The sequence below is a fragment of the Anomaloglossus baeobatrachus genome, chromosome 5 (genome assembly GCF_048569485.1).
Source record: "Anomaloglossus baeobatrachus isolate aAnoBae1 chromosome 5, aAnoBae1.hap1, whole genome shotgun sequence".
Lineage (NCBI taxonomy): Eukaryota > Metazoa > Chordata > Amphibia > Anura > Aromobatidae > Anomaloglossus > Anomaloglossus baeobatrachus.
In genome coordinates, this window is record NC_134357.1 from 113,856,167 (window position 1) to 113,882,601 (window position 26,435).

General features: G+C 46.0%; 1 protein-coding gene across 3 annotated transcripts in view; it reads right to left on the reverse strand.

Annotated features, from left to right (window-relative positions):
- LOC142310932 (ATP-dependent translocase ABCB1-like) overlaps positions 1-13,905 on the reverse strand; it is an 86,615-nt gene extending 72,710 nt beyond the window's left edge. For 2 of the 3 annotated variants that reach the window (XM_075348779.1, XM_075348777.1), the window contains exon 1: positions 13,669-13,736. The gene's annotated coding sequence lies outside the window, so the exon portion shown is untranslated. Of the gene's footprint in view, positions 1-13,668; positions 13,737-13,823 lie in introns of those variants that run through there. The other variant, XM_075348778.1, reaches the window with a different exon arrangement.
- Between the last annotated feature and the right edge of the window lie 12,530 nt (positions 13,906-26,435).

Here is a 26,435-nt window from a genome sequence, read left to right on the forward strand (position 1 = left end):
GTTATTCCTATGCTGTCCAGATTGCAAGCAGTCGGCTTGCAATCACCCGTGGAGATACATTGTTGCATGTTGCTGTACTTCCCTCAAAGTTATTCTGGAGATAAGTTGTCCATTTGTATTCCCCAGTTTGTTTTCTCTCTGTGTTCTTTGGCACTTTAGTTCTTTTGTGGGGTTGACTAGTGCTCATCCCATGATCCATTTCAGGGTCAACTAGGGTCTAGATATCCTGCTGGGTGCGGAACCTATCTAGGAACATCAAGAGAGCCAGGTCCCAGTGGAAGGTTTGATCAGGGGGTCACCATCTTACCCTTCTCTAAAGATAGGGTTCCCCTCCCTTTTCATTGTTTGCCCAGTATTCCCCCATACCTAGCGTGACACATGGACACCCAAATGTGGCCTTAATTTTACCCACAAGGCCATTTTCATACATCAGAAATTTGCATCAATACTTGTTTAAAATATTTATTGGTTTTGAATACTTAAGAAACAAAAAAGGGAAAGCTAGAAACATTTGGGGAAACAAAGAAACGAATAGGAAACCGCGAATGAAGGGATCACATGGAGAATAAGGAGGGGGGAGTAGTTATACAACTTCTTAAGCAATCTGAATATGCAATTTACACTAAACCAGATTAACCATTGTTAATCAATGCATTTATCTAAATTTAACGTAGGTGTTCCATCTATTATTCCATAGGTTCCATCTTAGTGAATATTGTTTTAACTTGACCCTGGAATTGTAGATTCCGGACAGAATTTAGCACACACTTCCCTTTTCAATTCCCCCTTATCCGTTAATAACCACTCAGACACCAATTTATCTTTGGATAATTTTGGCCATAGCAGCCATTTATTAAACAAATACATAACATGTAGAAAATTGCATTATGGTAAGGTCCTTGAAGCTAAAACCCTGGTGATTCACATAACCAAAACATAGAACCAAATTGCTCCCAGCCGTTACCCACACTGGCTCAGGAGCACGAAACAGTGAGGGTTATTCCTCCATTAACCACCAAACACCCACGGGGGCCCCGACATACCCCGTCGGGATCCCCCAAAAATCACCAGGTGACCAACCATTCTGCCAATGAGGGGATCCATACCCGGATGGGTTCCCCGAACCAATTTAAACCAACTTCAAGGACCCACCAATAAACCTGCCACAACGAGGGCACCTTGATAACCTTCAAGTGCCTGAGACCCCCCACAATGGCAAAGCCCGTTCAATATCTCCCTGTGATCCAAGGGCCCACACAACGATCCTTACTGCATTCAAATGCACCCCATTCCCCTACCAAAATTCTTCATCCTTCCGCTCCAACTCCAAATGCCATACTGCAACACCCCCATTGCGGCTAACAATTTTTGAGATAACCCTATGAGCCTTCACTCGAGCCTTATTCAGCTTCTCCCCATACCGTGCTTTTCCGCCCATACCCTTGTCGGAAACCATGTCCGACCACACAATTATCATGCCTGAACAAGACACCCATAACCCCAACAAATCAGCTTAAATATTGTTCATCAAAATGCGAAAAAGCCGCTCACCCATTTCCCCCGACGTGTAAAACAACAATTCAGGAAGCCTGTCCAAAACGGGCAACGGGCATACCTATGCACCTCCTGCAAAACCCTATTCCACCCCATACCCCTGATCCCGGGCCATCTGACAAGAATCCTATCCCTCTGAAAACCAGCTGCCTCCCGTTCCCTCTCGCCTCTGCTCCCTATGTCCCCCAGTACGCATTAGAATGGCCCAGGATCCAGACCAAGCAAAAAAGGGGGGGGGGGGGGGGAGGGAGGTGGGGGCTTCTGAAACAAAATGCACAAACCGCCAAAACCAATTAGCTCCAATACAAACACCAAAAATGACACCCCCCAGGCCCCACTCTATCGAAACCCGTCCCCCGGTCAATTATCCACAAAAACCGGCTGAACCTACAACTTAACAACGCTAAGACTTCCCTCGACCCATCTGTTTAACTGTCTCAGCAGGGAGACCACACATAGAGGCTTCCGTCGCCGCCCCAATACCAAGAGAATGCAACGCACAAATCACCGGATCTAACCCCCATGATCTCAAACATGGACGAAAAACACTAATTACTGATCTTCAGACACAAAACCCATCCTCGTGACATAACAATGGGCCATCCTGACTCGGGTGGACCCTTGCCAAACTCAAAACACTGCCACGGGCACATAGCCGGTGCCGTGAACTTCCTTAAACGAACCCACCTGCGTGCCCCCACTTGATCCATTTTTGATTTCCAGATCCAAATTTGATCCCCATGTTCCAAAATTAGGATGCCACTACTACCCCATCCCCCGGTGAACGTCATACTGGGAGATGCCAATTCACCAAAACACAACGCCCCGACAAAACGCCCACGAAAAAGCCAACCATAACAATGATACTACCATGCCGATGTACAAACTACGTGCAAATTCCTTACCCAAACATTCCAATAAGCTAAATGACACAGGCCGTCAACCTGCAACCACTCACGCACTGCTCCCCGAGAACCCATGTGGCTTGATACGCCGCCCACGTGGTACCAGCCAACAAAAAGGCCCGAATCAGTGGTCCTGCTGCTGGAAGACCCAATTTCCAAAACTGCGCAGGGCACTACAAGCTGCTGACGTCTGTCTCCGGTGCACAACCCATAAACTACCCTACTGAAAACAAGAAAGGGGATCCGCTATTAGGTTCCCTATACCCGGTACACGAGCTGTTGTGCCACGCATTAAGTTTCAAACAATTCAACACCAGCTGCCGCAACACTTCGTACAACTGGGGGATAGGATGCTGAGACATGATTAATCGCCAGCACCACACCCATATTGTCATATTTAAACCTGATTCGACGTATTCGACAACTGGTGCCTCTACAAATGAAGTGGGACCAATATTGGAAAAAATTTCCAATAGCGACACATTCCTTATCACACCCTCCGCCATCCCACTTTCTGGTTACCGATCCACACACCACTAACCCTGAAAGAAGGCCCCGAAACCTGAGCCACCCGCAGCATCCGTAAACCACTCCCATTCGAAATATTCCCTCCCTCATCCCTTAGCAGCAACGACCACTATCCCATAGCAAAACCTCTCCCCAAACCGACAAGTCCCCTTATTGTTCCGCCGACAAAAGTATGTCGTGGTGAGGAGCAAGCACTGCAGCTGTAGCGCAAGCTAGCCGACGTGAAAAAACTCCGCCCATTGACATTACCCAACACACAAAATTAAGTTTTCCCAAGTGATTGAACCTCCCTTAATTGTAATTTCCTTCACCGGCATGCCCTTGCTACATCCACTTTAAGCGCCGCGACCTTGTCGTCAGGAAGCCGAACCTCACAAATCACTGAGTCAATTACAACGCCCAGAAAACAAATACAAGTATTTGACCCAACAGTTCTTCAGGTGCAAAAAACACCCCAAAACACCTCGCTACCTCTTCCATTGCTGGTAGAATGCTGGTACCTTGCGCCGAAACAACCGATCCCACAAAATTCATCCAGGTAATGTACCAGTGAAGCCAAACCAAAAACATCACGCACCACCCATTCTAAAAAGAACTAACAGTTTCACTAAATGCTCATGATATTGAACCACCCATTGGCAAGCAGCGGTCCACCAAATAATATCCCTCCCAACAACAACCCAATAACCGAACCCATTCCGGATGAACTGACAAGAGCCAAAAAGCTGACTCAACATCTGCCTTTTGCCATCAACGCACCCCTCCCACAACTTTTCTCCCATTTTATAGCCTCCTCCAATGACGTATACACCACTGAACAAAGCTCAGCCAGTATACCATTATTCACTGACCTACCCCGGGATGAGACAGATGGTGGATCTGCCGAAATTAACCTGGCTCCTTCCTCGGCCCCACCCCCAATGGCGAAACCCTAAATTAGAAAAAGGGGGGGGTGGGGGGAGGGCAAAACGGGCCCTCCCTTCTCCCCAACGCCTCCCCCTTTCCCAACCTTTCAGCTACAACCACCGCATGTTGATACGCCGAAGGCAGATTCCTGGTTGTCTCTGTAACACCAAACAGGAGCAGGAATCCTAAAACCCTCTCCAACCTAACCTCAAAAATTTCAATTTTGTCCCTATCAGGATACCTATTTAGGTACGGAAGCATCCGACTAAGCTCGCCGGCGTCTGACCCTTGTGTATTAGAGGTAGCGGACTTGGGCTTATTCTTTTAAAAACACTTGGATGCCCATGGGATGTTCTGCTGCTCGGGTGCAGAGGTATTTTAAAAACAGCAAATGGCACCGAACTTGCATTACCCCTCATTAACTTATCCCCACAAACTGGCTTCTGGGACCCGGCCTTTCCGTACTGACCACTAGCATCCTGGCTTCAAGACTGGCCGTATAACCCAGCCATGCCCTGAATGGACTGCCCATACCTGGCTGGCCCCATCACCCGCACCCCAAACCTATATCCATCTGATCCCATGTTATGGTTGGACTGATAGAACACAGCCAGGTCTGCCCCTCATAAACCCTATAGGCCTCCCCAATGGAGCCCATATAGCAGAACCAATAAGAACAATTCTCCGGCCCTTTTTGCCAATTGCTTGCCCAAACTGCAACACCTGCAATCAAATATCAAATGTCTGAGGAAACAAACTCCACCGCCAATTCTCATTTTCCTGCTTGCTAACATCATTTTCCCCTTTTTGTCCAACTAAATTTTTGGCCAATGGGGGGAGGGAAAATGTCTCAACATACTCATTCTTCCAGACCTTTTTCCTCACTTTCTTCTTAAGATGGGAATCCAATGGGCCCTCAAAACCCACATAAACCTCTCCGCGCGTGCGATCATCGAAACTAATCCTATCCTCCTTATTCTTTTCTGTTTGAGCCGATATTGGGGAAGAAATACTCCCAACCGTGGACTCACTAACCGCAATGACAGACAGATGAAGCCAAGCTGCCACTAGCGCCAGGGGTTTTTCTGGCCACCCATCCGCGTCAGCAACGTGTGAACACAACTTAAATTCTGAAAACTCCCCACCTGACGCATTCCCCCTGACACCCACCGGCACCCACAAATCCGAACCCCCCGCCGACCTGTCACCCCCCCCCATACTGTGTACCTGACAGAATGTGAAGACAAACAAAAACATAGAATCATACTCACCAAGCTGCACAAGGGTAAAGACCCCGCCAGCCGGACCTCCTGCATCCTGACGTCCCTCCGATCTAGCTTGACTTGGCTCCTCCCCTCTGACTCTGCTCCACTGGCTCTTGCAGCCGCACAGTCCAAGGCCCCAGAGGCCGCACATCCTGGACCCGTCGATCAGTGGCGCCGACAAAAGAGAGGGAGCTGCATATTCTCTTCAGGATTCTCCGAGCGCAGCCCCCCCGCCCCCGCTCCATGTGGCTCCTCTTCCAGACAGGGCCTCTGTAGCCTCAGGCCCTGAATGCCAGGCCCGATGTGTTGCCGACCGCAGCCGCCCGGCTTCGCCCGCTTCACAGGGATCCCTCTGAGACATCGATGCTGCAGGGAGGAGGGGCTCAGGGCGCTCGGCAGGTCCATCACCAGAGCGCCCCACCGCACCGCTGACGTCACTCGCCGACAAGGCGGCAGCAGGCCCCGCCCCCAACTCCAGCGCAGGCCTGCCAACCGCCGCTGGGCCCAGCCGCCCGTTTGAATTCCTCCCAGGCCGGGGCCTGCTGGACCTCGCAGCTCGCGGCGTCCGGCCTGGAGGGTCCCCGGAGGGGCTTCTGCGGCGACGCTGGGCCCTGGGAGTCAGGTCCGGTGACCGCCTCTCTGCCGGTCCAGACCTCCGGGGGCGCCGCTGTCGCAGGGGTGCAGTCCCTACCTCCCCCGGACTCCCACCGAAGATTCTCGCTACCATGCTCTGCAGCCACCTGGGGGGATGGTCCCAGCAGCAGCTCTCAGCCGCTCCAGGAGCTGATCCACGGAGTCCATAACAGGTACAGGGATGGGGACTCTCAATTGTGTCCCAAAGCGGGAAAAGTGTCACTCCTCCCCCAGCTTCACCTTTTATCCTGTACCCGGGCTTACCCCACCTCCCCTACCCATGACACCATGACCTCCACTCCAATCAGTGTCATGCTGGCCTCCTCACATGCCCGGGGGGAGGGGGGGGGGCAGTGCTCCGGCCATTCTGTTTTTCTCTAATTGCTAAATTATATACAATCGTATTATATACTGAAACTTTTTCTATTATTTCTGAAATGTTAGGAGGATTAGGCTGTTTCCATTTAGTTGCAATTAGGTGCTTAACTGTTAATATATGGCATATGATCTGACGAACTTTAACTGGTAAATCGCGTATGCCTATAGAAAATAATATCAATTTAAAACTAAGTGTAACTTTAGTATGTGAGAGTTTAATAAAGATCATGGATATCCTGCCATGCTCTATTTAAAAGGGGATATTGCATCGGAGTTTCTAACCCAAAACCAAGAAAAAAGTAAAATGTGGGGGACGGGGGAGATAAAAAAAAAAAATGCACCTCTTCTAGGATTTAAAAATATTCTAGTTTTAAGATTACAAATAATGATGTAAATTGCGATCATCTGAAGAAACTTAAATCAACTCCTAAATGCAGCCAGCATGAGTCACCAATAGAGACGGGAACTCCATATCGGGAGGAGTTCTGGGATCTATGATTATCTATTATACGAGTGACTCAATGTTCTGTCCTTGACTCAAGTGTTTCATCAATGAATGCTAATAAGTCTGCCCTAAATTCTCAACACCCATTTCTGTGCTGAACATGTTAGAACATTAAATGCATTCTTGTCTCAGCCGGTCCTATAGACGGAAAACTTAGGACCGGACGCTATTTGTCAGAAGGAGATATACTTTGTGTACGAATGGGCACAATGTAATTGTTAGCTTCAGTAATGAACGCAAGCAAGCTGTTTGTTTTAACTTTTCATCGGTACATTGCTGAATAGCTATTGGTCCGAACACAATTAATTAGAATGAAAATCTATTACTATGTGCACATACATTTTTTATTTTTAGAATATAAAAGTAGAGAGATTCATTCCTGAATACTACAGAATACCATAGCTGTCTATAATTCTGTAATACTTAAAGAAGTTGTCCATTACTTTAACATGGATGGCCCGTCCACTGGATTGGTCATCAGTGTTTGATTGGCTGGGGACTGACACCTGCCACTGCCGCTTATCAGCTGTTGATGGTGCTTTTGGCGGCAACAGGTGGCCAGAAACACTCAGTTCTGGAGCTGCCCCGTCTTCTGAGTGGACTTAGCCAGGTACTGCACATCTGCCTCCTATTCAGATCAATAGGAGGCAGAAGTACAGTACCCACCCGATATCAGTTGACGTGGCAGCGGATGAACTGAGCATTTTGACCACCTGCTGACGCTACCGGCACAGAGAACAGCTGATCTGCTGGAGTACTGGGTGTCAGACACCGGCTAATCAAAATGTTGCTAGCCTAACCTAAAAGGAAAGGCCAGCATTGTAAAAGGAGTGGACAACCCCTTTAACTAATATTAGCCTGTCATACATACAAACACTATGCAACAGCATCAATACATGAGATACTTTGCTGACATTAGTAATCTAAAATTACTTCATTGGATTGGATAAGTCATGACTGATTCACCTTTCAATATGCCTATCCAGGTCTCAAATTAATTGGAGAACAGATTATGATTCAGCTCAATCTTCTCTGCTTTGTGCATTAGGGGGTGGGATGATCCTTGGGCAGAGCGCCTTTGGCCACCCATTTTCTCCCCAGACAGGATCCAGCTTTGCACTAATTAAAACCTTTCTGGGATAATGGTGCACGGCCAGGTGGCAAACACCCCCCCCCCCCTTCCCCAATGCACTAAAAGCTGAGCTGGATGCCATCTATTTCCCAATTCATTAGAGAGCTGGCTTGGTGAGTCGTCCAATGAGGTCGCCTCATCACTGGCTTATACAACATGAAGAGATTGGCCAAGTTAACAACTGTCAGAAAAAAATAAAATGATCATCACACGAACAGCATTGGGAACAATGTTACTCAGTTGGTCTGCTAAGAAGAGTTAGGTTTTTTGGGTCTTCTTCACTAACTAAATCTGCGCATGTGAACATTTCTTTTCTTAGGCCGAAGTCACACTTGCGAGTGCCTTGCATGTAACTCGCACGAGTCTCTCATTGCATCCACTCGGCACGGCTGCACACTCTCTGGACAAGAGTGGGTCGGTTAGGCCGGAGCCACACTTGCAAGAGACTCGCGCGAGTTTTGCCTCGCATCACCCGGCGCGGCTGGCTTCTCTCCTGACAGGAGCGGGTCGGCTGCATGTATTTCTATACAGCTGAGCCGCACCTGTCCACAGAGTGTGCGACCATGCCAGGGGAGGCCGATGCAAGACTCGCACGAGTCTCTTGCAAGTGTGATTCTGGCCTTACATGCATCTCTATGCAGCTTAGACACTCCTGTCCGGAGAGTGTGCGGCCGTGATGGGTGATGCAATGAGAGACTCGCGTGAATTACACACAAGGCACTCACAAGTGTGATACTGGCCTTAATCAGATCCCCTACGAAATCCATATAGCACCAGTTTTTATGGATACATGACCATTATTAACCTAGGAAACTCTAATAGATCATGTACACTTTAAAATGTTGATGTGTATATATAAAATGGGCGGACATAAGACACATAGATGGAATGTTGATTGCCTATGGATGTCTGGATGGAAAAAATAAAAAAAAAAAAGTCAGTTTTCTAGATAAAGCTTGGACTTTTTTTTTGTTTTATTATATAATAAATAAATATGGGAAGTTAGCAGCACAATAGTGGCATTCACTAACTCGCAGAGGGCTGTTGTATGGTGACTTGATATATAACCCATGGACTATGTGCGTCTACTCCTTATTAACCTAATACTATAGGACTGCCGATCCTGTCCCATGGTTTAGCATGAACCAGCAGGGTGCCCTTTCCTTTTTTTGTGTTATGGACAGAATATGTTATTCATGTTCACATTATGAAAATATGCCATGTTATTATTAAGTATATTTTTTTTAACAAAGTCAGAGTCAATGTCATGCAGCAGGAATTTCTATTCTAGGGCATATTTTTTGTAAAGTTTCTTTTTAGCAACGGCAAATTTTTTTGCAAAGATAACACTTCACTGCACTTTTTTCCCTAAAGATTAAAACAAAGCATGAAAGTTGTCTAGAAAGGGCATGACGAACAACTGTTTTATACTAATACCAGTGTGCAGCTGCATTAATGAACAAACCATCCGTAACCTCCTTCATTACATAACAGGTGCTAGGTACTCCGTGAACCTTTACAGATCATTTTTTTTTTCTTTACTAATTATAGACTCATGTCAGTCATATATGTTGTAATTTAAACAAGCTGTTAATATGGGGTATAATTATCCTTAGTTTTGCTTTTTTGCACATTATGTACTTTATCACTACTTAACAATATAAAGTAATTAAACAGCAGTTATCAAAAATAGAAATGGGTGTCTCACCTGTGACGTAAAACAATAAAAGGGACCGAGTGCCATAGTTTGAGCTCACTCATACCACCGTATAACAAGGACGAGGGCTATCTGATGTTTTATAGGATAGCACTCCCTCCAATGTTATGCTATGGGGCACTGCCGACTGGAGTTTTTTTTCTAGTATAGATTCATCATTAGAAAAAAAATAAAAATCACTGTTATGTCTGATCACTCGCATCCGTACAAGTCAATAGGTACGTGTAAAACATCGGACTGCACTCAGATGACATCCAAGTGCAGTAGGATATATGCAGCAACAGGCAAAGCTGATGACTGAGAAGTTAATCTCTCCTCCTCACCTGTGATCCCATGCGACAAAAATCGAAACCCAGTATAATGACCCTTGGCTCACGCTCGCAGCAGAATCTGAGCCAAGTGTCAGTAGCATAATTGATCCAATGCTATACGCCAGTATGACCCCGACCTAAGTTTCACCTTCCCAAAGATCCCTATAGCACAGTAAATTAAATAAATCAGATCCTAAGGCACCAAACAGATCATAATTAATGCAGCGGATTATGAATACACCACCACCTGTCCAAAGATCACAAATACAGTCAACAAAGAAAAAAAAAAAAAAAAAAAAAAAAAAATCAGGTCATGAAATCCATAACAAGTAAATAGGCTTATAAAACTGACTTTTACACAATCCCCATAAACTAGTTAAAAGTTGATCCAACAGTTCATTCTGAATTTAATCTCTGAATACAAATAATCCATCTGATAGGATCTATCATTTAAACCTCTATGTTCATCAGCTGGGATTTTTTTATACACAGAACTCGTACCTATGATAGTCTATGGACCAAGTTGGCCGCACAAAGACTTTTCCAATATTGATTGAAGTGTCAGATCAAAATCAGCAATGAAAATATAGGGGTCCGAGAGGAAAAAGGAACAACTGACCACTCTCGGATACCATCCATGTGTAAAGATGAAAGAACCCAAGGTTCGTTGTTGGTACCGAACACCGACTTTACAAACCACAAAAAAGAAAAACACCAAGTTTGAGTTCGAAGATTGCCTGGTTTATGTATGCAAACATTGATATGCTCAGTGTTCAGCCCAGTGCGAGACGCTTCCAGTGTTTGCTTGGCTCGCACTGGGGGTAACAAGAGCGTGATCAGATGGAGTGTGCATCAAACCAAATCCAAATTATTTTTGAAAAACCACATCCTCCCCGGAAGTGATCTGTTTATGGCTGGCTGTATGTGGGCGGAGACCTGAACTGCCCAATTAGTGACTTCCATTGGGGTTCAGGTCAAGTCCAGGTCCCAAACTGAACCTTATCTAAAATCCAACTGCTCTTGCTGAACCGAACTTCCACTAGTCCGCTCATCTTTATCCATGTGCTCGGTTTTTCATGAACTGTTTGATTGGAGAAACTTAGGAAACCTAAGAAAATTGCTGAAACTGAGCAAACTCTGGTGGTGAACACTAACTTCGATGACACAGATAATAACTATCATGATGAAACTCAGACTATTATATGTATACAAGAAATCAATGAGCATTTAAAGAAAATTAAGATTCATATCTATTTTATATTATTTCAATACAAAGCAATCACAGACAACTGTTACATACCTTTACCCACCTCTCGTCTGCTATGAGCTTTTAATGGTGCAGTGACTAATCAGATTGGGTTATTTCCCTCTCTATATATTTTAGCTTGTGGAGATGTTCTCCGTTCTATATGTTGTGACTCATATCCTCATTTCAGCATATAATATGAAGTTCTTATGCAAGAGAGTTGTTAACGTCTGGATACATTTCTATCCAGCTTCATTTACATGAAATTACACAATACAAGTATCAGTGATTTAGTACATATACCATAGTGTTTAAATACACACTATTTACTTTTCTCCCAATTTATTTGCCTTCCTTTTAGAGTAATATAACATCTAGTTACAGTACATTACAATGGCACCGTATGTACCGATTGTCATTATGACCCATGACATGGTAGTCTTAAAAAGTCCAAACTTATGTCACAAGTCACAAACAACTTTGACATTATGGCAAAGATTAAGAAGGTACAAGGGCTGCGCAAAGTCACACATGGCACTCCTCTGCTGCCCTTGACAAACACTACTTTCCTCCAGCTGACTACTAACTTTATAAATTATACTAAACACTAGAAAAGTGATTTTAACCCCTTCACTATATAGGCTCTATTTTTACGTCAAATGTTGTATCCATTGCTTTGGTGTGGGCTCACACCCTGAGCCCACATCTCTCCCTGCACATGACAGCTGATTTGATCAGCCATCATATGTAATGTTGAGCGAGTAGTTGACTATTCGTACTTGCTATGCTGTTAGCGAGTACTGTCTACTACTCGCATATTCGTTACGAGTAGCGGGCATAATGTAAGTCAATGGGAAATACTCGATAAGTAGCGAGTAATCCGAAAGCTGTACTATTCGATACTCGCACGAAAAGTAAGGCTTTCGGGTTACTCACTACTTAGCGAGTATTTCCCCTTGACTTACATTGCGCCCACTACTCATAATGAATATGCGAGTAGAGGACAGTACTCACTAACAGCATAGCGAGAACAAATAGTCAATTACTCACTCAATACTAATCATGTGCCTCCCACAGCCGCGGGTGATCTACCTTTGGCTGTTAGCCAGTTAAAGCCCACTGTCAATCTCCGACAGCAAGATTTAACACATGTAGGTATGGAGGGCGTCATTCCCCTGGTCCCCATCGGCGCACTTGTGACACCATCGCATGATGCCAGTGGGTTATCAATCAGAGGTCAGCTGATGACCCCTATGTCGGTCATGATGATCTTTCTATGAATACTGGCAGTGAGCATTCATAGGAGATCTTGAATTCAGCTATGCAATAAAAAGTTCAAATCACCCCCCTTCCCTTTTGCCCCCACTGAATACAATATGCATATGTGGCATCACTGCATTCAGAAATGTTCAATAAAAATATACAGTTATTTAATCCAATTGGTAAATACTGTAACAAAAAAATTAAAAAAAACATCAGGAAAACATCTTATTGCCGCAACATTGCAATAAGAAGTGGTCAAAACATCGCATCTACCCCAAAAATCAGTAAAAACCATCATCCATCGAACAGCCCCAGATCCTGATAAACCGAGAATATTACAGGTCTTGGAAAATGGTGAGAAAAGTGACTTTTTGGGGGTTTTTTGCTTTTACAAATTTCTTAAAAAAATCTTTTTCACTCATTAAATAATAATAAAAAAAAAAAACTATATGTTTGGCATCTACATACTGATACTGATTTGGAGAATCATTCTGCAGGTCAGTTTTACCATATAGTGAACATGGTAAAGAAAAAAAGAAAAAAAAAAAAAAATTTTTCTTTTGCAATATTACAGCACTTGATTTTTTTTTGCCACTTTCCAGTACACTATATGGTATCTCTCAAAAGTAAAACTCATCCTGCAAAAAAATAAGCCCTCATATGGATATATTGAAGGAAAAAAAAAAAAAAAAAGTTATGGTTCTTGGAAGAAAAAAAAAAAAAAAAATCAATGCACAAAAATGGATAATAGCCATGGTGTGAACAGGTTAACAATCAGGGCACAATTTATTACTATAAATTACATTATGCACTACCCGGCATTTAATAAGCAACTACAATACATTAGCATATTACAATCCATTACATTACTTTTACCTCCTAATCTGCTTTGATTAATCCATGCTCACAATTAACGATTAGTAAGAAGATCCTATCCTGTAATCTTGGATTTCTTGGGAGTTCTGTAACCTGCACTTTAATTTTTTTACTACTTTAGAACAGCTTTTACCAAAATGTTTCAATTGTAACTGATTTTTTTTTAAAGGCATATATTGGATAGTAAATGAAGGTTACCTATATGGAAAATATTCTACTTTTTCTCTTATTGTATATACACATTCATCCTGTGCTACAGTAATGCTATAGATTACCTATATCTTTAGTTCTCAATGATTTATGACAAATGGCAAACACTACTCTGTTATTAGAAGACATAAGAAAAATCAAACGTGAACGAAGAATACTACTTTTATGCGCTACATTCTACCACTAATATAAGCTGAATGCATTTATATAATGGCTGCTGTATAGCAGATGCTTCTTACCAGATGATGATAATTGTCTGTAATCTGGATGATGGAAACTGTCTCCAAACAATGCAATCCCTTCTTATATATAGCAGAGTATACTTGCCTGACCAGTTTGCTGGGAAACAATTTGAAGCAGGTGAAAAGCAATCACCTTGCATCTGAAGCCTCACCTCTTCCTTACCAGACTGGTTTGAAGTCGCCATTAACAGCGGGGGATCATTGCAGTTTACATTCCTTGGAATTGCTATGTCACTGCTGTGAGAAGGGCATACGGGAGACTTTTTTTTATTAGTAAAGTTAACCGAGTTCATTTATAATAATATGGTGATGCGTTATCGTAGATTATATAATTAGACAATAAGAATATACATTTTAAGAGGTTTTGGATAGTGAACTTTATATGTTTTCGTTGCCTACATTGAAAATCTTCAGCCTCTAACAGGTTTCTTTTTTTTTCTGAAGTGTGACCGCTTCCAGGGATTGTAGAAGAAATAGCCATAACAGGATGTATTTCCCGTATTTAATACAATGGTGAAAGACAATGTTAGGTTTAATGTTTGAAACAGAATCCATGTTTTCCTACAATTATTGACAGGGAAAGTTGGGAGAGATTTCAGCCCCCGATACAAGTTCAGGGCTCCAAACACCATTCTTGATGAAGGGTCCACTAAAGTGAGACACGACAAATTCATTGAGAGACTTAATGACTATATTGCATCTTTCAGCCATCACACAGGGACTGTAATACATTTCTGTTGTAATTTTACTGTTTTCATGAATTTGTTGTGCCCCCCTCCCTACTTAGCTCCAGCCATTTTTCAAAAAAGTTGGTGGAACCGGCCAAAGTTGGCATGACAGCAAAAGTCCAACATTTTTCCTGAACGATTCGACACGTAAAAAATGTTCAAAATTGCAAAACAATTTTATGCCAGATTTTTAGTGAAGATTGTTTGATGAATTGGTACCTAGTTTTCCATAATAGACTATAAGGCCTCTTTCACACGTCACCATTTTGCATCAGGGTTTCATTAGTATTTGCCAAAACATAGAACAGGTGTCAGTTTTCCAATTAGGCTAAGGACACACGGGCATTAAGAACCGTATGCGTTCTGCTAATGACCCCCGCTCTGCTGAAGTGTAAGCCAAATGGCATTATACTGTGATCCTACAATCAGATTACAGCTGCAGAAGAGAAGGCAGGTGCATCTGAGGAGAGGGAGGGATCAAACTCCTCCATTATCACCTGATGCGTATATTGCACCTGCACTCCGCTGTAATGCGATGCTTCTCTCGCACCCATAGACTTGTATGGGTGCGAGAGAAAACAAATCGGACTCCACCCACAGCATGCTGCGATTGTTTTCTCGGTCCGATTTGGGCTGAGAAAAAAAATTGCTCATGGGAGCTGCCCTAAACAGTAATATTGGTCTTAGTGGGATTTTTTCTTTTTTTTTTTTTTAATCGCATTCCACTTGCTCTGCTTTACTTGTCATGTGTCCTTAGTCTAATAGTTCTTCTCTGTAAGTTCCACTCCTGGTTTTGGTATCCAAATACTGATGAAACACTGATGCGTGAAAGAGGCCTAATATGTACTACTTTGGGACCTGAATCCATTAAATTCTGTCTACATCTGTGAATGGGAGCAACAATCACTGTGTTCTTAGGCTGTGTGTGCCTGTTGCTTTTTTGTGACCAAAAAGATGCAACGTTTGTGCGTTTTTGGCAGCTAAAAAACGCACCTGCGGTAAAAATCCGCATTAAATGAACGCATTTTTTGCGCCTTTTACGCTGCATTTTATCCAATGCATTGCATGGGTGAAAAACGCTGGCAAAAACGCAGAAAGAATTGACATGTTGCATCTTTGTGGTCACCACAAAAACGCACCTAAGGCCCCTTTCACATGTCAGTTATTCTGGTACGTTTGTGCTTTTTTTTAAACGTACCAGAATCACTGACATACGCAGACCCATTATAATGAATGGGTCTGCTCACACGTCAGTGATTTTTCACTGCACGTGTCTCCGTGCGGCGTACCCGCGTGTGCGTGATCGCCGCACGGAGACATGTCCATTTTTTTCTGGCATCACTGATGTCCCACGGACCACGCAGTGGTGTGGTCCATGAAACATGTGCCAGAAAAAAACGTGCATTTAAAATAATAAACATTTTTACTCACCCGGCTTCAGCCGCGCTCTCTGCAGCCCGTTCTCCCTGCTGTTTCTAAGCCGGCTGATTACTGTCGCGCATATTAATGATGCACGACACAGCCGACCCGGAAGCAGCTGCTGCAGGGGTCAGCGCCGGCCGGATGCTGCACCGCGGGAGCGATCAGCACCATGAAGAGCGGGAGCGGGCGCAGGTGAGTTGATTTCTAAGTGCAATCATGGGCCACGGAGAACAGAGCCCGGATTGCACTTAGACAACCCACGTGTGCCGTGATTCACGGCACACGCAGGGACATGTGCGTGTTTTACACGCCAGTGAAAAACGTCTGTGTTTTTCACTGATGTGTGAAACGGGCCTAAAACGAAACTGCAATGTGTGGACAGCAAAAATGAAAACTCATAGACTTTGCTGGAGAAACAAAGTCATGCAGTTTTAAGACCAAAAACACACCCGAAAAACGCACTGTGCGTACACATTACCTTAAAATGCAAAAAAAACAACTTGCGGATTTTATGGCTATGAATTTCGTTCATATGGATTTGTCATTGTCACACATTTTATCCTTTACATTACAAAGGGTGAAGTTGTGGTGCAATCTCTCATAAACTGACATGCTGTGGACTTCAATTGATAGTAAATTTCATAAAATATCTTGCAAACTGCTGCAGCTGTAGGAGGCGAAGGGAATTTTGTTTACTTACCGTAAATTCCTTTTCTTCTAGCTCTAATTGGGAGACCCAGACAATTGGGTGTATAGGCTATGCCTCCGGAGGCCGCACAAAGTACTACACTTAAAAGTGTTAGGCCCCTCCCCTTCTGCCTATACACCCCCCGTGCTCCCACGGGCTGCTCAGTTTTGGTGCAAAAGCAAGAAGGAGGAAAAATAATTATAAACTGGTTTAAAGTAACTTCAATCCGAAGGAAACTCGGAGAACTGAAACCATTCAACATGAACAACATGTGTACACAAAAAAACAGGGGCGGGTGCTGGGTCTCCCAATTAGAGCTAGAAGAAAAGGAATTTACGGTAAGTAAACAAAATTCCCTTCTTCTTTTTCGCTCTATTGGGAGACCCAGACAATTGGGACGTCCAAAAGCAGTCCCTGGGTGGGTAAAATAATACCTCGTAAGAGAGCCGTAAAACGGCCCTTTCCTACAGGTGGGCAACCGCCGCCTGAAGGACTCGTCTACCTAGGCTGGCATCCGCCGCAGCATAGGTATGCACCTGATAGTGCTTCGTGAAAGTGTGCAGGCTCGACCAGGTAGCCGCCTGACACACCTGTTGAGCCGCAGCCTGGTGCCTCCAAGTCCTGGACGCTCCCACGGCTCTGGTAGAATGGGCCTTCAGCCCTGAGGGAACCGGAAGCCCAGCCGAACGGTAAGCTTCGATAATTGGCTCCTTGATCCACCGAGCCAGGGTTGATTTGGAAGCCTGTGACCCTTTACGCTGGCCAGCGACAAGGACAAAGAGTGCATCCGAGCGGCGCAGGGGCGCCGTACGAGAAATGTAGAGTCTGAGTGCTCTCACCAGATCTAACAAGTGCAAATCCTTTTCACATTGGTGAACTGGATGAGGATAAAATGAGGGTAAGGAAATATCCTGATTGAGATGAAAGGGGGATACCACCTTAGGGAGAAATTCCGGAACCGGACGTAGAACCACCTTGTCCTGGTGAAAAACCAGAAAAGGGGCTTTGCACGACAACGCTGCTAGCTCAGACACTCTCCGAAGAGAAGTGACTGCTACTAGAAAAACCACTTTCTGCGAAAGTCGTGAGAGGGAGATATCTCTCATTGGCTCGAATGGTGGTTTCTGAAGAACCATCAGCACCCTGTTTAGATCCCAGGGTTCTAACGGCCGCTTGTAAGGTGGAACGATGTGACAAACTCCCTGCAGGAACGTGCGTACCTGTGGAAGTCTAGCTAGGCGCTTCTGGAAAAACACAGAGAGCGCTGAAACTTGTCCCTTAAGGGAACCGAGCGACAAACCCTTTTCCAGTCCAGATTGAAGGAAGGACAGAAAAGTAGGCAATGCAAATGGCCAGGGAGAAAAAACCCTGAGCAGAGCACCACGACAGGAAAATTTTCCACGTCCTGTGATAAATCTTGGCGGACGTTGGTTTCCTAGCCTGTCTCATAGTGGCAATGACTTCTTGAGATAACCCTGAAGACGCTAGGATCCAGGACTCAATGGCCACACAGTCAGGTTGAGGGCCGCAGAATTCAGATGGAAAAACGGCCCTTGAGACAGCAAGTCTGGTCGGTCTGGTAGTGCCCACGGTTGGCCGACCGTGAGATGCCACAGATCCGGGTACCACGACCTCCTCGGCCAGTCTGGAGCGACGAGGATGGCGCGGCGGCAGTCGGCCCTGATCTTGCGTAACACTCTGGGCAACAGTGCCAGCGGAGGAAACACATAAGGGAGCTGAAACTGCGACCAATCCTGAACTAAGGCGTCTGCCGCCAGAGCTCTGGGATCTTGAGACCGTGCCATGAACGTTGGTACTTTGTTGTTGTGCCGGGACGCCATGAGGTCGACGTCCGGCACCCCCCAGCGGCAACAGATCTCCTGAAACACGTCCGGGTAAAGGGACCATTCCCCTGCGTCCATGCCCTGGCGACTGAGATAATCTGCTTCCCAGTTTTCCACGCCTGGGATGTGAACTGCAGATATAGTGGAGGCCGTGGCTTCCACCCACATCAAAATCCGCCGGACTTCCTGGAAGGCTTGTCGACTGCGTGTGCCGCCTTGGTGGTTGATGTATGCCACCGCTGTGGAATTGTCCGACTGAATTCGGATCTGCTTGCCTTCCAGCCACTGCTGGAACGCTTTCAGGGCAAGATACACTGCCCGAATTTCCAGAACATTGATCTGAAGCGAGGACTCTTGCCGGGACCACGTACCCTGAGTCCTGTGGTGGAGAAAAACCGCTCCCCACCCTGACAGACTTGCGTCCGTCATGACTACTTCCCAGGATGGGGGTAGGAAGGATTTCCCCTTCGATAATGAAGTGGGAAGAAGCCACCACCGAAGGGAAGCTTTGGTCGCCTGAGAGAGGGAGACGGTCCTGTCGAGGGACGTCGGCTTCCTGTCCCATTTGCGTAGGATGTCCCATTGAAGAGGACGCAGGTGAAACTGCGCGAAAGGGACTGCTTCCATTGCTGCCACCATCTTCCCCAGGAAGTGCATGAGGCGCCTCAAGGGGTGTGACTGGCCTTGAAGGAGAGATTGTACCCCTGTCTGTAGTGACCGCTGCTTGATCAGCGGAAGCTTCACTATCGCTGAGAGGGTATGAAACTCCATGCCAAGGTATGTGAGCGATTGGGCCGGTGTCAGATTTGACTTTGGAAAATTGATGATCCACCCGAAACTCTGGAGAGTCTCCAGGGTAGCGTCGAGGCTGTGTTGGCATGCCTCTTGAGAGGGTGCCTTGATCAACAGATCGTCCAAGTACGGGATCACCGAGTGACCCTGAGAATGGAGGACCGCTACTACAGTAGCCATAACCTTGGTGAAAACCCGTGGGGCTGTTGCCAGGCCGAATGGCAGTGCCACAAACTGCAGGTGTTCGTTTCCTATGGCGAAGCGCAAGAAGCGCTGGTGCTCTGGGGCAATCGGAACGTGGAGATAAGCATCTTTGATATCGATCGATGCAAGGAAATCTCCTTGGGACATTGAGGCGATGACGGAGCGAAGGGATTCCATCCGGAACCGTCTGGTCTTTACGTGTTTGTTGAGAAGTTTCAGGTCTAGGACAGGACGGAAAGACCCGTCCTTCTTTGGGACCACAAACAAGTTGGAGTAAAAACCGTGGCCCTGTTGATGAAGAGGAACAGGGACCACCACTCCTTCTGCCTTCAGAGTGCCCAGCGCCTGCAGAAGAGCCTCGGCTCTCTCGGGAGGCGGAGAAGACCTGAAGAATCGAGTCGGGGGACGAGAGATGAACTCTATCTTGTAACCGTGAGACAGAATGTCTCTCACCCAGCGGTTTTTTATTTGTGGCAGCCAGGCGTCGCAAAAGCGGGAGAGCCTGCCACCGACCGAGGATGCTACTAGAGGAGGTCGAAAGTCATGAGGAAGCCGCCTTGTTAGCGGTGCCTCTAATGTTCTTTTTAGGACGTGACTTAGACCGCCATGCATCAGAGTTCCTTTGTTCTTTCTGAGACCTTTTGGACGAGGAGAATTGGGACCTGCCCGCGCCCCGAAAGGACCGAAACCTCGCCTGCCCTCTCCTCTGTTGGGGAATGTTCTGTTTGGGCTGGGGTAAGGATGTATCCTTTCCCTTGGATTGTTTGATGATTTCATCCAGACGCTCGCCAAACAGCCTGTCGCCAGAAATTGGCAAACTGGTTAAGCGCTTTTTTGGAAGCAGAATCTGCCTTCCATTCCCGTAGCCACAAGGCCCTGCCGAGTACCACCGAATTGGCGGTCGCCACCGCCGTACGGCTCACAGAGTCCAGGACAGCATTAATAGCGTAAGACGCAATTGCCGAGGTCTGGGTGGTAATGGATGCCACTTGTGGCGCGGCCGTGCAAGTGGCTGCTTCAATTTGCGCTTGACCTGCTGAGATAGCTTGCAGCGCCCATACGGCTGCGAATGCTGGGGCAAAAGAAGCTCCGATAGCTTCATAGATGGATTTCAACCAGAGCTCCATCTGCCTGTCAGTGGCATCTTTGAGCGAGGCCCCATCTTCCACTGCAAGTATGGATCTAGCCGCCAGTCTGGAGATTGGAGGATCCACTTTGGGACATTGAGTCCAACCTTTAACCACGTCCGGGGGGAAAGGATAACGTGTATCCTTAAGGTGCTTAGAAAAACGCTTATCTGGACAAGCATGGTGATTCTGGATTGCCTCTCCGAAATCAGAGTGGTCTAGAAACATACTCTGTGTCCGCTTGGGAAACCTGAAACGAAATTTCTCCTGCTGAGAAGCTGACTCCTCCGCCGGAGGGGCTGAGAGAGAAATATCCAGCAACTGATGGATGGACGCAATAAGATCGTTTACTATGGCGTCCCCGTCTGGAGTAGTAAGATTGAGAGCGCTCTCAGGATCAGAATCCTGATCAGCTGTCTCCGCATCATCAATCAAAGATTCCCCCCGCTGAGACCCTAAACAATATGATGTCGAGGGAAATTCTAAGCGAGCCCGCTTAGTCAATCTGGGGCTGGGGTCTAAGTCAGAACCCTCAGACTGGGATGTAGGAGATACCCCGGGAGGACATTGTTGGTCCAACTGAGGGGGGCCCGGGAACAACGATTCAACAGGGTCCCGTTGCTGAGATACCGGCCTGGACTGCAAGGCTTCTAGTATCTTAGCCATAGTCTCAGAGAGTTTAGCAAACTCAGTCCCCGTCACCTGGACAGTGTCAACAGGTGTCTCCCCCTGGGCCCTTCTTAGCATAGGCTCCGGCTGAAGAAGTGGCACAGGGGTCGAACACTGCACACAATGAGGGTCAGTGGAACCTGCCGGTAGTGGGGTCTTACAAGCGGCGCAGGCAGCATAATAAGCCTGTGTTTTGGCACCCCTGCCTTTTGTGGGCGCCATGCTATAGTTTTCCTTGAGTTACACAAAAGGGTATATAGCCAGAATGCACTGTGCTCATACAGTGTAAAGTATATATGATACACAAATAATGTACCAATACACTACAGCACCATGGGGCTAGCACCAACAGGTGCTGCTTACCAGCCGCCTAAAGCGGTTGTGAGGCCACCAGAGACCGTGTCTGGGTCTCCCAGGACTTGTCCCTCTTCTGCAGCGTCGGTGGAGCTGACAGGAATGGCTGCGGCGTCCTGACGAGATGAGGGAGCTGTGGGCGTGGCCGAGAAAGAGCGCGAACTGGTGCTCACACCGTGCACAGTGAGGGGGGTGGAGTATGTAAATCATACTCCAACCCTCAGAGCTGCTCGCTCCGTGCAGCGTCCCGCCCTTCCCCCTGCCTGTCAGGGCTGAGGGCGGGAGAAAAGTAAACTAGGCCGCAAGGAAGCCGGGGACTCTAGTAATAAACGCGGCCGCCGTAAAAGCGCGGCCGGCGTGAAAGTCCCCGGCGAACTACAAGTCCCAGCCGCGCCGCAGTGTCCCATGGCAGCGGCGGTTAGTGCGGTAGCCCTTACATATAAACACACTCAGCGACGCTGAGTGTGTAATGGCACATATAGACCCGGTCAGCGCCGCGGTCCCCGGTGCACTAGCACACCCAGCAAAGCTGAGGTGATGCCGTGCGCGGTCCCCACAGGGATACAGAGTACCTCCAAGATGCAGGGCCATGTCCCTGAACGATACTCGGCTCCTATCCATCAGGCTCCACAGGAGTTGTGGATGGAGCACGGTCTCAGTGCCTGGAGACCGGTAAGATCCCACTTCACCCAGAGCCCAGAGGGGGATGGGGAAGGAAAGCAGCATGTGGGCTCCAGCCTCCGTACCCGCAATGGATACCTCAACCTTAACAACACCGCCGACAAGAGTGGGGTGAGAAGGGAGCATGCTGGGGGCCCTATATGGGCCCACTTTTCTTCCATCCGACATAGTCAGCAGCTGCTGCTGACCAATCTGTGGAGCTGTGCTGTGCATGTCTGACCTCCTTCGCACAAAGCAAAAAACTGAGCAGCCCGTGGGAGCACGGGGGGTGTATAGGCAGAAGGGGAGGGGCCTAACACTTTTAAGTGTAGTACTTTGTGCGGCCTCCGGAGGCATAGCCTATACACCCAATTGTCTGGGTCTCCCAATAGAGCGAAAAAGAAAATGAGTTTTACCATATTGTGTATATGCCCTGTGTGTAAAGACCCTTTGGGTAAGTTCACATGTTACAGACCGGCTTCAGCAGCTCTCCTTAGCAAATCCAAACATATCCTTAGAAAAGTCTGCAGTGCACTAAATTGTGTACATGTTGCTAAAAATTCTCCATGGGATTAAATAAACACTCACCTCTGCTGATGACAGTTTCTATACTCCTAGCTGTATTTCTTTGCTTTAATTGATGCTTCCCAACCCTCTGATTAACTGCTATTATCACTGCTATTGTTTTTTTCTTTTTTACCTACTTCCTGTCTGATACGCTTTGTTTTTAATATCCCAGTGCATGTTGGGATACTCAAACAAAGCGTCATCAGAGCAGGAGGAAGAGACTGTGCTCACTCCCAAAGCCTGACACCCATTTCAATGGCTGGGCTGGCCCCTGTACATTGTCATTGTGTTTTGTCCATGTCAGTTTTTACCATATGGAAAAATAAACTGGAAATCTCCTATTTAATACAATGTTACTTACCAACACCACATGGGTAGTATATGGATGCCACCTGTGCGCTGGTTTGATCAATCACTGACTCAGATTTAATTTTTTTGCAGACATATGATCTTCTAAAGATCGCAATATGTATGTATGTATGTATGTAAAGAACTTCATTGACTATGATAAGTATTTGTTCTATCAGTAAAAATCATTGATAGAAAAGGACATGAAAAACGGACGCGTGTATATTATGTACAACTTAATTTGATATAGTGCCAATAAAAGCAAATAAATGTATTCACACATCAGTAAAGTGCACAATATAAATGATCTGGTGGTTTGCAATGAACCCATGACAAAATGAATTTACACATGATATGTCTGTATAGATGGATGAATCTCTGTATTTTCTGTCTAGAGAATAGCTGTAATTTTAATTATGATTTTTCTCAGCAGCAGAAAAATTACCAGTTGTTGCAATGAAGCTGGGGGAATCACATTTTTATATCTCAATTTAATGTGATCCCAGAGTAATTAAAAAGTACCAGAAAAGTTGTTTGCAAAAGAAAAAAACTTGTACAGTTCTTTCTCTGTGTTCACATGATGTACACATGGTTACTGTCATGGGGCATAACCAGAAGTGACTCAGAAAGGTAAAGGTCGTGGCGCTGTCTATTGTGTATTTGACATCTGAAGCTTGTTAATGTATGCTGTGGATTTTACTGTGGTTTCACCATTTCACACTGCAATGGCTGAAAATGTGTGGCCGGACCATAGCATTTCCACTATGAAATCTGCCATTGACTTACAGTATGAGCACATAGGCTCCAATTAATCAAAGTGTTTCTCCGAATTCTGGTGTAAAGCACCTAGAAAAGTCGCAATATTGCAACTTTTGGCATTTTCACAACATTTTTGGGGAGCGCCATCAAAATGGGGACAAGCTGTAATGGACTCAGGGAGCGATGGGGTGTGGCAGTGCCCAACTGACATTCATTAAAAGTGGCAGCGTCCTGACTAGAGTAACATTTCTGGTGTGCACCTCTTGGGCCTTGTGCACACGTTGAGTATTTAGTGAGTTTTTACCTCAGTATTTGAAAGCCAATCCGGCATACTTGCAGTATCAGGGGATCGGAAGTTAGAGGGTGTGACCAGCTTACTTGGTGGGCATCACACCCGAGTTGGTAGACATGCCTGGTGTTTCTGTCTGCGTGCTATACCTGGTTTGTTAGTGAATGTCCTTCGACCAGTCATTTTCTGCTTAACAACTAAATCAGGTTGCCATCCCCCACTGACCAACTCCGTTCTACAACACTGTGAGTGAGCATGCCCCAAGAAGCAGCTAGTCATTTGTAGTACCCAGGAGATGCAGGGACACGCTTACTAAGTCGGGCAGGCCTACTCACTAAGCTGGCCACCATGCCCACTCATTCTGGACACTGCAAGGAAACTACGCCCACCGATCCAGGCAACAAATTTGACAAGCGGTGTACTGCAAGCAGGCAGTGGTGGCACACAGGTGATGAATACGACAACCAATGATAAGTGAGCCAGGTAAGCAATATAACGCGTGGAAGGAAACGATGGTCCATGCCCATTGGTATACTCCAATACAGCAAGTATACCTCCAAAACCAGGAGTGGAACAATCAGAGGAAACGTGTAATAGAAACCGGTGCACTACGGGCATTTCTCACCCACTCCTAGTTCTAGCTACAAATACTGAGGTAAAAAAACCTTCTCCAAATACTCAACGTGTGCACATGGCCTGAATGATATTTGGTGCATCTTATTCCTGCAATCCTCCAATAAGGCTGTGTGCACACATTGCGTCCAGTACCTTGTAGAAATGAACGCATCCATCAAATTTGTTTTTTGCCACAAAAACGCTAAAAATATGCATACGTTTTTCCTGCGTTTTGACCGCGTTTTACATGCTTTTTCATTGCTTAAAGTCAGATACGTTTTCAATACAAATACACTACTAAATAAAGTTTAAATATTCAAACGCTATGAAAAAAATGATAACAAATATGTTTTAAATCAAACAAAATAGCTAATTTTATTAAAAAGATAAATGTGATCTATTATTTATGTACAAAATAACGTTAAATTATTATTTTTCTATTATTTTCTAGTCGGACTATATGTGTTTGAAAAGGGACACATCATGACCTCAGTATATTGTCAAAAACGCATGCGTTTATTTTGTCAAAAAAGCATGCGTTTTGCATCAAAAATGCATGTAAAAAGCTAGGCTTTTGATGTAGGATGTGTTTTGAAAGTTCTCATTGACTTTCATGTTAGCAAAACACAGCCAAAATGGCAAAAACAATTGACATGCTGCTTCTTCAAACTTCTTCCTAAAACGCTGCGTTTTTAAAAGCACTGTGCGCACAAGAAATCCCTATTTCCCATAGACTTTGCTTGGAAATCAAAACGCATGCATTTTTACATTAAAACGCAGTTGAAAACGCTGCGGAAACGTATGAAAAATACGCAACATGCGCACACAGCCTAAAGGGGGTGTTACACGCAGCGATATCGCTAGCGATATAGCTGGTGAAAGCACCCGCCCCGTCGTTTGTGCGTCACGGGCAAGTCGCTGCCTGTGGCGCACAATATCGTTCGGAGCCGTCACTAGGGACTTACCTGCCTAGCAACGTCGCTGTTGCCGGCGAACCGCCTGCTTTCTAAGGGGCAGTTCGTGTGGCGTCACTAAGCGGCCGCCCAATAGAAGCGGAGGGGCGGAGATGAGCGGGATGTAACATCCCGCCCACCTCCTTCCTTCCGCATTGCTAGCGGCCACAGGTGAGCTGCAGTTCGTCATTCCTGAGGTGTCACACGTAGCGATGTGTGCTGCCTTGGGAACGGTGAATAACCTGCGTCCTCAACAATCAACAATTTTTTAAAAAGGAACGACATGTCAACAATGGATGATTTGGTGAGTATTTTCCATCATTAATGGTCGTTCGTGCGTGTCACACGCAACGACGTCGCTAACGATGTCGGATGTGCGTCATGGAATTTGTAACCCCGGCGATATATCATTAGATACGTCGCTGCGTGTGACGGGGCCTTTAGACTAGAGTAGAAAAAGACAGTCTTTGGACTAGGGACCTAGTCTTAAGGGTGCTTTACACGCTGCCACATAGCTAGTGATTGCTAGCGATGTCGTGCGCGATAGCACCCGCCCCCGACGTTCGTGCAACATTTGGTGATCGCTGCTGTAGCGAACATTATTGCTATGGCAGCGTCATACGCACATACCTTTTCAGCGAAGTTGCTGTGACCGCCAAACAATCTCTCCTTCAAGGGGGAGGTACATTCGGCGTCATAGCGACGTCACTGCGGCGTCACTAAGCGGCCGCCCAATATTAGAGGA